This window comes from Labeo rohita, chromosome 23 (genome assembly GCF_022985175.1).
Source record: "Labeo rohita strain BAU-BD-2019 chromosome 23, IGBB_LRoh.1.0, whole genome shotgun sequence".
Classification (NCBI taxonomy): Eukaryota; Metazoa; Chordata; class Actinopteri; order Cypriniformes; family Cyprinidae; genus Labeo; species Labeo rohita.
Window position 1 is genome coordinate 21,057,973 of NC_066891.1, and position 12,689 is coordinate 21,070,661.

Here is a 12,689-nt window from a genome sequence, read left to right on the forward strand (position 1 = left end):
TTTAACACCCCAAAAAATGTCTTAAAGCAGGAGGTTATTTGCGCTGGTCATTTTGGAAAGGTTCTTTAATGAGCACATTGTTAGTAAATCACACGCAGAATTTTCCCCTCCCAACGGTGCTTCTAACGCTAATTTGCCCTGTTTAGTAAAACTAGGCCTAAATTTGGATAAAATATAATTTTAGAGTAATTTGATCTTATTAATTACATACATTTTAGTGCAGTTTGGTTTGATTCAGTTTATACCGTTAAAAGCACTGTAGACAAATACTGTCACAGAACGAACACAGAACGCCACAGACTTTCCGATCATAATTTAGTAAAGATAATTAAATTTTATGTAATTTTAAGAGCATTTGTTTTTATCCTTTTACGTATAGTTAATTTTGTAGTGTAGTGTAGTTCAGTTTGGCTCAAATTAGACCGTTAAAAAGACTTTAGTCAAACCAAGCATTTGTTTTTATTCATTACGTTCAGTTAGTTAATTTCAATTTAATCTGGATTAGTTTGGCACATTTTCCCAGTTAAAATTCTATTGAATTACATTCAATTTAGACTTAAAGGAAAAAATAGGCAACAAGTTTTAGACAGTTAATGCAATTACATTTTTGTAAGCAAATAAAAATGAATTGGAATGTTTGTTGTTTTACATTTAAGTACAGTTCAAATCAATTCAATTTAGTTTAGACTGTTAGAAAGACTGTGACTAATCAAATCAAGCATTTGTTTTATTAATTCTGTTCAATTTTGTTAACTTGTTTAATTTGAATTAGTTTAGAGTATTAGCTCTTTTACATTCAGTGAAAATTCTTTTGAATTACATTCAATTTAAACTCAGTTCAGTTGCAGTTTTGTAAGCAAATAAATGTGATTTAGAGTGTTTATTGTTTTACATTCAGGTACAATTCGGGTTAAAATTCTATTCAGTTTAGACTGTTAGAAAGGCTGTGAATTTAATAGAATCAAGCATTTGTTTTTTGTTCTTTTTGTTCAGTTTAGCTTATTTCAATTTCATTTAAATTAGTTTAGAACATTTGGCCTTTTACATTCAATAGATTCAATAAAAATTCTATTGAAATACATTCAATTTAGACTTAAAAACCTGTGATTTTAATAGAAGGGAAAAACAGGATACAAGTATTAGACAATTAATGCAATTACAATTTTGTAAGTAAATAAACGTGATTTACCCCTGGTTTCACAGACAAGGCCTAGTAAATGTAAATCTAAGCTGTTTCAACTGAAAGAAACTTGCACTTACTGATCTTAAAATATATCAGTGCCTTTGGACACCAGTAATGTTTTGTTTGTTTTTTTTTTCCTAAGGCATGTTTATATTCAATGTGTTCAATTAAAATTCTATTGAATTACATTCAATTTAGACTTAAAAACCTGAGGTTTTAATAGGAGGGGAAAATAGGTGACAAGTTTTACACAATTAATGCAGTTCAAATTTTTTTAACATGATTCAATTAGATTCAATTCAGTTTAGACTATTAAAAAGACTGTGACTTTAATTGATTCAAACATTTAGTTTTGTTCATTATGTTCAATTAGGCTAATTTCAGTTTAATTTGAATTAGTTTAGACCATTTGCCCTTTTTTACATTCGATACATTCAATTAAAATTCTATTGTATTACATTCAATTTAGACTTAAAAACCTGAGGTTTTAATAGGAGGGGAAAACAGGTAACAATTTTAGACAATTAATGCAATTACAGTTTTATAACATGATTTAGAGTGTTTGTCGTTTTACATTCAGGTACAATTCAATTCAGTTCAGCTGTTAGACACAGTGTGACTTTAAAATTGGCCAGCATGAGAAGTAACAAAGTCTTGTTAATGCACTTAGACAATTACAGTTTAGTAACAACAGCAAAAACTAATTTTGTTTAGAAATTCATTTTCTGTTTGGCTGCATTAACAGCGCATTGCCAGAGGCAGCGTTCGGTCGCTAACGGCTAATAGCTGAGTAAATCGTGGCTCTTCTTTCTGCATCAGCACTGCCCTCAGAGTAATTAAACTAAAAGTCCTCATCATAAATCAAACCCACTCCTCCCGTTTTTACCCACCTCTCTCATCATCCCTTCCTTATAGGATATCAGTCTGTGGTTTGTGTAAATCGACCCCTGTGACCCTACGCTGACACAGAGAGTCATGGCCGGCTCCTCATACAAGTCGTCGCCCCGGCAGCTCGAAGCCATAGATAGCAGCATTACCGGGAAATAGGCTCGTACGCCAATCAACGCACATACACAGAAGCAGGTGTACCATTCCTGCGTCTAACTGAACATCCAGAGCTTCACAAAGCTCCAACCACCAGCAACAGCTGCTGCCATCCTGATGTCACCTGATCCATCCCAGCTCCTGTCCGCTCCGCATTTAAACATGACTGACAGCTCAGGGGCTAAAGCCTGTCCTCGAGCCATCAAAGTAAAATTAGAAAAAGAAAAGTAAGCATCTCCCTGGCCCACCACATGGCTAAATATCAATGTCAGCGGCCAACAGTGGTGGAAGCGCTGCAGTGTACTTTTAAAAGTCTTCTCAAGAAAGAAATGTAAAAATTTCAGTTTAACGTAGAACGGATTTGGTAAGGTCGCAGCTCTCAGCGTGGAGTTGCTAGCTTTGCATGCTAACGCTGCTGCTAAAACTACTTTGACAGGAGCTGGATGGCTGCACATGCTGTCTATGATTGTTCCCCTTTCATCCTCACGCACGCGCTGATACATCAACAGAAAAACCAGAGACCCGGACAGGCTGAAGCGTGGTAAAACACACTTACAGTACGTGCATGTATATGTATTTACTCACAAACACACACATACTCACCGGGGAGAGGCTGCTTGTTTGTGGATCCAAGAGGCAGGGGGAGCGTCCGTTCCCAAGCAGCTGATTCAGCGTTTGAGAATTTGAGGATGAGAGGAAATAGAGAGTGAGAGAGAGAGAGGGTTGGGGGGGGGAGGGATGGACAGATGAGAAAGAGATGGGGATGAAAAGAAAAGCAGAGCGTTGGCGTCGATACAGGAGTGTTCTCGGCGCAAACAGAGTAGCAAGTTACCAAAAATATTGGACGAAAGTGACCAGGTCAAATAAAATGGCCCAAAGACCTCCCCACCTGTCCTGAGAGAGAAAGCGAGCTACGTATAGAGCTACGCCACAATACCGGCTAAAACAGGAGTAGGAGAAATTATGGACAGTATGCTGACAGGACTAAATGAGAGACAGGCGGTTAGAGAGAGAGACAGAAAGACAGAGCAGGGAGGAAGTCAATATGAGGTAAAGAGCGAAAGATCAGAGCGTTTGTGAACAGAAATCAGAAAAAAACACAAGAGATTAGGCTCTTTGTTATTCTTCCCATTTGTCCTTACTGTATATTCCATCCTGCCTGATCATTCTGTCCATACTTTGTCCAAAAACGTCCTTGTCCTATCACATGAGAGACGGCGGCCATTAAGGGCAAAAATGACGTCATCGATAGGAGTCCACGTCACCGAAAAAAACAAATGTTAGCTTAAAAAATACTTAAATGTCATAATGTTGACTTCAGACGTGTTTTATGCCGAACGTTTTGGACGGGACGGACGGGGAGTGTGCGAAGGGGCTGGTCGGAGGAGCCTCCCACTGCTCCAAAGCTTTTATACCCGGAGGGTCAAGGCAAAGAGGAGCCCCCCTGGCCCTGCACCCACTCCCCTACTTTGCCTGGCCTTATTTAGTGAAGCAGGGCAAAAAATAGCCCCTCAAGTGGTGCTGGCTTGCTCTGATCTGGAGTGGGTGGGGCCTCCACTGGGGGAGGAGCTAATGGTCAAATGGGAATTATGTACTTTCTTTTGTCACTCGAACACCTCCTTACCTTTTATTATTTTCTTTCCCTCCCCCTCCCTTCTTCAAAAAACTTTTCTAATATATTTCAATCCCGACCCTGTCCTTCCGTCAGCACACCTTAAATCCCTCGCGCCGTCTACCCACACCTCCAGGCTTACAGCTCGGTTTCGGGAGGTATTTTTAGGCAGGCCAAATAAAGAGGTGCGTTCAGTTCCTGCCTTGCCTTGCCCTGCCCTGCACCACCCAGTAGTTTGGTGGCTCTGTGCGCTCTGCTATCTATGGTCAGCCACTGAGATTGAAGAGAGAGCCGCAGATGTAGAGAGTCACTTCAGTGCTTTTGTGCATCAGATTGATGGAATGGAATTCTTGTTTGTTACAGAAATTGAGTCCCCCACTGAATCTTGTTTGTGTGTTTATTAATTTAGTCATTGGATAATTGATTGATGCAGTGTTTAATCGTTTGTATAGTGATTTTTGTAGTCTGTAGTGTGTCCTTTTCTGTAGCAGAGCAGTGTAAATGTGTATATTTGTTTACAGATTCCTCTTGAGGTTTCTTCTTCAGTTTACCTTAAAGGGAACCTTAGGTATTAAGACTCATATGGCTTAATATAGCATTAATGATGTCTTTTGCTGAAACATGTAGTAGAAAACCCATGAAAGATTACGTTTAGATTTATCATAAAGATTTATCATTTCATACATATTTTGGACTATGGCGGGCGCCATTATTTCAGCAAAGTAAAATGGTTGCACCCGGTGAGTTGTTACAGCTACATGTTGCTACATTGCTTACCACAACACAACTCGAAAAATAAAATACTGATACAATGCCACATTGTGTGGCTTTTGGTTATAATTTTCAGTCAGAGGGCAACAAGAGAAGCAATGTAAGTCTTCACTACTTTCCTAGCGATACAAGATGGGGAAGATGCCTGTGGACGAATAAAACTTCCTAAAAACCTGCGTCTTTGTTTTATTTACTTCAGCCCTGATGTCTTTGAGGCTTTTAGTAGACCACAGCTACTGAAAGAGTTTACAAATGGCAGAGACAAGAATTGGTAGATGCCATCCTGGCAGGATGTAAACATGCTGACGCTTATCATGACGGCGCAGCCACTGAAGGAGTTTCTCAACGTGGGTTTCACTCGAAATCCTGAACCGTTGAGACCCCTTGTGGGAAAAAATCGATGGTACGGCATTTGGTTTTAAGCCTACGCTTATATCCATCACTGCCTGTAAGCTCTTTCAGTGGTCGTTATCATATCAGTATCTTATTTTTAGAGTTGTATTGCGATAAAAATAGCAACAGGTAGCATCAGTAGCTCACACAGTGCAACCATTTCAAATCATCGAAATAATGGCGCTCCCCATAGTCCAAAATATGTATAAAGCGATGTGGATTTTTAAAAATAACATAAATCTTTAATGGGTTTTCTAATTTCAGTAAGAGACATAATTTACAATATATTAGTCCATATAAGTCTTAGGTTCCCTTAAACGGCTTAAACTCAGTACATACTGTGTGATATTTCTGTCGCAATGAAACGTCTATATGATTGATGTCAGATTGCACAATATGATCCCAGGATACACTGCATGATGAACTGAGTGTCCAGTCCTGCTCCTGAAGGGCCACTGTCCTGCAGAGTTTATCTCCAATCGTCAAACCTGAACCAGCGAATCAAAGTGTTCAGAATAGCCACTGGATCTGAAATCACATACTAAGTTGGTACATTTAATGAGGAATGAATTTCATGACCATTAAAAAGTATACTCTATATAGAATGAATGTGTGCAGTATGAATGCAATCCAGATATTCTGCATTCACCATGTTGACATTGTCTTGACCTACTAGTATCAGTTGCGTCACTTGCCTGTCATTCACAACTCACCTCCTGTGGCCTCATAGAATTGTAAAGTATCAGATGCACTGATGTGAAAGTAGTAGGTCATTCTTTTTCACCTACTATTTCATGAATACTATGAATCCAGATGTACTACTCTTCTCATGTAGTGGTTTCACCTACTGTACTGTAGTTGGGCAGTAGGCATAGTCAAAGCTTCCAAGCTTTGTGTTTGGGCTGGTTGGAGCTAAAATCTGCAGGATGTTGGCCTCTTCAGGAGCAGGATTGGACACCCCTGTTTTAGGACTTAAGACTCAGAGTAGACTTCTGAAGTGGGGTTCTGATGCATAAAATAAAATGCAGTAATGTTACTAGGGCTGCCCCCTAATAGACAGCTAACCATTGGTTGATGAGAAGAGCCTTGGTTGACCAAAATTTTTGAGTCGCAGAATAAAAATTTCCACAGGAAGTGGCGAAGTCACGCAGTCTGTGACAGACAGATCGTTAACGGCTGGTCTGTGTGGTAATACAGTACATCAGGCAGGACATCTAAATGCTCACCAGTTGTTCATCGACCTCAAATATGGCTTTTCATCTGAAAGATGAATGTGGTAGCAACTTTGCATGGCCGCTTAATCTAATGTTAACCTAGAAAAACATGCACTAATGAAGTGTCTGTGGAAGCTGAAGTAGCGCGCTCTCTGCATGACAGATGGAGGCGCCGATGCAGTCACTTGCTCTTAAAATATTCCGTCATTTTTGGTCATACAGATAAAAGTAATACATCTTTCGAATCTGTGAAGGCTCTATGTTTATTTGTGTGCACTCACAATAACAACGAAACATTGTGCTTTTGTAAAATAATTAAAGCAAACATGATGCGCTTTCTGCTGTCTCTGTGAACTTGTGTATACTTGCCTTGCAGACATAAAAAATATAGAAAGTGAAATCTCTACTTTCAAATGAACCAGTTCAAATAGAAAACAAATATTCTCAGATTATGGAATCTATATGAAACGTGCATACAGGCGCATCACTGCTGCAGAGATGACGAGTCAGTGTCGCCGACTTCATCTCTTAAGCCAAAAAACAAAGAAAGCGCTAGTTTATCAATACATTTTTTAAATGTTAATGCAGTCTCCTTGCTGTTTTTTCCAGACACATTCATAATTATTATATCTGCCGGTGTGCTGTGGCAAGCTTTTTTTTTTTTTTTTTTTTTTTGCTTGCGCTTGAGTGCTTATTAGGCTATAAAGTCTTATTATTATGATTTATATGGTATATTAATAAACGTGTGACTAATACTCAACTAATGCTTAAAATGAATGACTACTAGTCAACCAGAAAAATCTTTAGTCGAGGGCAGCTCTAAATGTTACCAATGTTTTTCCTTAAAAAAGGAGTATCTGTTGTAGTATCTGTTGTGGCAGGGTGGAGGAGGGAAATTGTGGGCTGGTCATTCTGGGCTGTAAATTCAAAAGTACTTTTGCAAAATGAAGAAAACGCTAGTTAATGAGGTGTTTATGTTGCATATCACATTGACAAGCTAGTATTACCTTTTGATCCTTCTCTGATGACGTGTCTCTCACAAACATTGTGCTGTTAGTTCTAAAATTGCAGTTATACTGCAGAATTTCAATCCAACATTTCAGACACTCGCTATGTAATTCTAAAGGCTGTGACTCATCAAGCTAATGTTCCACCACTGGCCAAATTTTGGTCCATTGTTGAGCGTCTGTCGGTCAGGTGTTTTTTGTAATGTGTTATGCACTGTTGGCACTAGTCGAACCCTCAACTATAGCTTTTTGGCTGATTGAGCATGTTGAATTGACAGTGGAGTCTGTCATGTGAGAGATGTTTAGCTTAGTAAGCCAGATAAAGAAAAACGAAAGTGATGAATGTTAACTATGAAGTTAACATAGCAAACACAGAAAGCTCATCTCATCTGTGTTTTTCATTGAATCTGTTTGTATTGAATGAGATTGAATGTTAACTATAGTGTTTGCATCTGGGCAAAAAGTTTTCCTCAAAGTCAGCTGTTTGTTTGTTTGTTTGTTTTTTGATGTTGATTTGATGTGTCTAAGCTTTTAGTGATCAGAAAAAGTGCACTGGGCATTTAGGGCATTAAAGGGATAGTTCACCCAATTAATTACTACATTCTAATCCTGTAAGACCTTCGTTCATCTTTAGAATACAAATTAAGATATTTTTGATGAAATCTGAGAGCTTTCTGACCGTGCATAGACGCAACTGACACGTTCAAAGCCCAGAAAGATAGTAAGGACATCATTAAAATCAGTGGTTCAACCTTAATTTTATGAAGTAACCCTTTTTGCTCACTGGTGATTATAAGGCACTGTACTGGGGAACAATTGGTATTGTAAAAACCTAAAAACCTATACTACAACCTATACATACAATATAAGTTTTATTGAATTCATTTGTTTGTACAGTGTGAAAAGGTTTGACTGACAGCTAAGAGAACAGGAGCGAACGAAAACAGAAAAATGAATAGAGACAGTAAAAGGGAGGGATCCTTTCACAACTGAGGGGGGGCAGCAGGAGGAGGTAAAGAAAAGAAAATTATTGATTTCCACCTTAAAAAGGCAATCTCCACACAAGTGCTCTTGGGGAAACAGACAGTGTGTGAGCTTCTATCTTTTAGTGTGTGTGTGAAGGTAGTTGAGTCTGTTATGAAAGAGTTGGTGATAACCTGCTGCCTTACAGTGTTCCCAATGGACAGTGTTCCTATCTATCTATCTGTCTGTCTATCTATCTATCTATCTATCTAATGGATTTATGCTCTATCGTTCTGTTTATTGTTTTATTTGTGGCCTCACAGTTTTCCCACAGGACAATGTTCTCATCACCCTGGTTCTATCTATTGAGTTTGTTTGTTTGTTTGTTTGTTCATTTGCTCGTTCATCCTTTCATCTGCTGGCTTCTTGCTGTTTTTCATTGTACAGTTAATCAGAATGTCTTTTTTTTTTTTGTAAAGGTTAAAATATAAAGACGGTTAGTCCACTCTCAGCCAGTTTCTTGAGCATTTCTTTGGCTTTGCTGTACATTTGTACTGGACTTGTTAATTAAAATACCAAGCACTTTGTTCTTTCTATCATTAATTTGTTTGCTCATTCGTTCTTTCTGTCTTCCATTCGATCGTTTTTACTGCCTTTCTATCTATCGCTTATTTGTTTGTTCTGTCTGTCTGTCTGTAGCATGACTCAGACCTTGAGTAACATCTAATAATATCATACAACATCTAGAGAGAGAAAGAGTGACAGAGAAAGAGAGAGATGGAGGGGTATCAATGCCAGTATCTATTCTTATTCTTATTATTACACAACGTGTCTCTTCTGTTCCTGGCTTCTATAATCACTAGTGTTAAATTACAGCACTAAGTGTACACAAGTTAATTTCCTTGATTCTGTTCTTCTGTGAGTGTTTAAACGCTCTCAAATCCTCCAGTGTCTTAAATACTGGTAGAGTAGTGGTTAAAGCTCTGGGCTAGAAATGCAAATATCATAGGTTCGATCCCAGGTGGGAGTGACTCATGAATTGGAGAGTTACCAAAGGATTGTTGTTGCTGTTGTGCCCTTGAGCGAGGCATTCAATTCTGGTTTGCTCTGGGGTGGCTGTCTATGTAATTAGTGTCCTGTTAGTCACATTGAATGAAAGACTCGGCTAAATGACTAACCAAATCAGCAGCTCAGAAATTTGTATATATTCTGTGCATGGCATTTTTCACACTGAGCATTTCCATAATAATAAAGTTCATCAAAGTTTTGCTCACGGCTCTCTGTATTTGTTCTTTTTGCTCTGTGGAAAAGAGATTATCGAAAAGCACTGCAGTACAGTTAAAATTCAAATGCTGCAGTTTGAGAGAATTTATCTGTGGCATAAGATAGGTAAGTCGTCACGCTGATTGTGTTTTTTTTTTTTTTTCTACACCGCAGAGGTGAACATAAACAGTTTTCAGACCTTTTTCAAAAAAATTCAGATGGCGTTTTCTTTTCATTTGACCTCAGTTTATTGTATATTAAAATAGTGTTTATAAGTGCAGCCTGCTGGTTTGTTTACAGCGGTGTATTGTGGCTGTTCCATAAGCGCTACCTGCTGTCAGAGAGTGAATTTGCATTTTTAGGATAATTTCACAAAGCTCAAGTCAGACTGTTTGCACAAATTAATAATAAACATATTTTTTTATAAATAAATGTATTTTGTACAACGCATTTATTTTTCAGCATGTCAAAATTAGGATTTTTCTGCACTTGATTTACAGTATGAACTTTAGAAAATCACTGACTGATTACAAATTGTTGTGTACTTGAATCTCAAATTATATATGTGGTATAAAAAAATGGAGTGTCCCTTATTCTCTCCATATGACTATGTGACATGTTTGTATTTTAGCTTGCTGCATGTGAATGCAAGCTCAGGTTGTCTGTGTATTTATGCACGGTTGCACGTGTGTATGTCTTTGACACAGGTGACTCTGAAGGAGAGTGTGAAGGTGAGACATGCGAAAAGCTTAAGAGCCACAGCCTCTCGGTGTGAGAGAGACAAACTATTGAGACTGAAGCAAACACAAAGTGTTTTTCAACATGCTTAAGTGTGTGTGTGTTTTTGCACAGGGTGCAGTTAACTTTCCCAGGGGAATGTCACTTTAGTGACTGTGTGTAATGGTCTAAGAGATGAATGCTCTCTCTGCATTACAGTGCGGATACACACATTCACTCTTTTCCAAACACACACACACATACACCTCTGAGCTAATCTGAGAGAGAGGGTTTGTGTGTTTTGGCAGAAATTATTTCATACACAAGTTGTCACTTTCATTACTGGTCGGTGCCAAAAAGATCTGAACCAAACTGTTTGTTGGTTTTAAGGCTTTGTATACATGCAGTATGAGATTATTAGATTGTCATCCAATTTATTCATTTACATACACTTGCAATCAAAAATATTCAACCCTGTTGACCTGCAAAACATTCTGCCACTGTGAACAAAATTGTATTAAAAGTTCTCCAAGGTATTAGTAATCTATTAAAGAAGTTTATAATAGTATTGAGTATTGAGGTTCTAAAAAAAAAATCTAATTGGCTCAAAATATTCATGTGCAAAATTATTCAACCCCCAAAGTCAAAGTTTGTAGAGAATCTTTTATTTTTTAGAACCTCCAATAAGCCTTAAAGTGCTTACAGGCTTCTACTGCAATCTTGGCCTGTTTCTCGCTTGAAAAAGCTTCCAGATCACTGATAATCTTTGGTTTTCATGTTGCCACTATTTCTTCAAATATCAGCAAATATTTTAATTTGAAGTCTGGACAGGCCACTCAAGAACTGTTGTCGCGGGTTGTTTTTTATGTCAGCGGGTTAAAGCGACCCCAATAACATTATATTTAGCAGCTGGAATGCTAATTTTACCAGGGGAACCCCACCAAAGAACGTGTATTGTACTCCCCGGAACGCGTTTTTTTTTGTTTTTGTTTTTAACAGGGGGACCCCCCTTGATACTTTTGGGCCATCAAAAGTTTGGTGTTTGGTGTAGGGGATATTTCCAACACGATAGAGCAAGGTATTCAGTGAGGTGTCCTGACATGAAGGTCATGCTTGTTTAGTGTTTTCCTTATACTCTATTGAAATGTTTTTTTCCTCCTTTCATCAGGTCATCTTGCAAGTCTTTGGCAGTAAATCAGGGTTTTTATCAGTTGCTCTGATCGAACATTTTATTCCCGTTGATGATATTGTGCTTTTTCTTCAATGTCCTCAAAGTCTGTCTGGTACAACACAATTTAAACTGAAGTACAAGGCTGCCAGCTGTGTCTTAAGGAAGTTTTAGCGTCGTCTTGCCGTAGACTTTCTAATGTAAGAAAACAATTTCTGCTCTATTGTGTTTTGTGAGAGCTCTTTGACTTTAGCACATGCATGGGCTAAGTTTATGTATGTGTAACAGCTCAAGCTAATTCTATTTTCTCATAGAGTTTCTAAAGGCTTAATTTTGTTTTAACACAATTTTGTACCCTACCCTATAAAGAGGTGACTTTAAAAACATAATTAGAGAATAATTGATATAGTTGTATTAACAAAAAAGAAAGCCCTGACACAGGAAATGACAAAGTCTCACACTCCGTGACAGACAGATCGTTAACGGCTGGTCTATGTGGTAATACAGAACATTGTAGAGGACATCCAAATGCTCACCTATCATTCATCAACATCAAATATGGCTTTTCATCTGAAAGATGTATGTAGTAGCAACTTTACATGGCCGCTCAATCTAATGTTAATTTAGAAAAAATGTGCACTATTGAAGTGTCTGTGTGAAGTGTGGAAGCTGAACAGTAGTGCACTTAAAAAAATTTTTTGCTCATACAGATAAAATTAATACATCTTTTGAATCTGTAAAGACTCTACGTTTATTTGTGTGCACTCACAATAACAACGAAACATTGTGCTTTTGTAAAATAGTTAAAGCAAACAGAATGCATTTTCTGCCGTCTTGGTCTCTGTGAACTTGAGCGCGAAACTCTCTGTATACTTGCCTTACAGACATGAAACATATATCTATAGTGAGTGAAATGACTTTCAAATGAACCAATTCAAAGAGAAAACAAATATTCTCAGATTATGCAATCCATATGAAACAAGCATACAGGTGCATCACTACTGCGGAGATGATGAGTCTGTGTCACCAACTATATCTCTTAAGCCAAAAACAAAGAAAGCGCTAGTTTATCAATAAAATATCAAAACATTAATGCAGTCTCCTTGCTGTTTTTCCCAGACACATTCATTAATTATTATATCTGCCTATCCGCTGTGGCAAGCTTTTTTTGCATGCGCTTGAGCGCATTATTAGGCTATGTAGGCAATTAAGGCTCATTATTATGATTTATATGGTTTATAACATGCAAAACTGAACGACTATTTATCGACCAGAAAAGGGCAGTCGAGGGCAGCCCTAGGCATTTTCACTACAAAAATATTGATGACTCATCCTACACTAGACAGATATTATC

At 37.9% G+C, this 12,689-nt stretch overlaps 1 long non-coding RNA gene across 1 annotated transcript in view; it reads right to left on the minus strand.

The window, feature by feature from the left end:
• Positions 1 to 3,593, minus strand: part of LOC127155034 (uncharacterized) — a 46,972-nt gene extending 43,379 nt beyond the window's left edge. Inside the window, exons 1-2 of the long non-coding RNA XR_007825524.1 lie at positions 3,370 to 3,593; positions 2,831 to 2,890 (exon numbers count right to left, since the gene is read on the minus strand). This is a non-coding gene — a long non-coding RNA (uncharacterized LOC127155034). The remainder of the gene's footprint in view (positions 1 to 2,830; positions 2,891 to 3,369) is intronic.
• Positions 3,594 to 12,689: the final 9,096 nt, after the last annotated feature.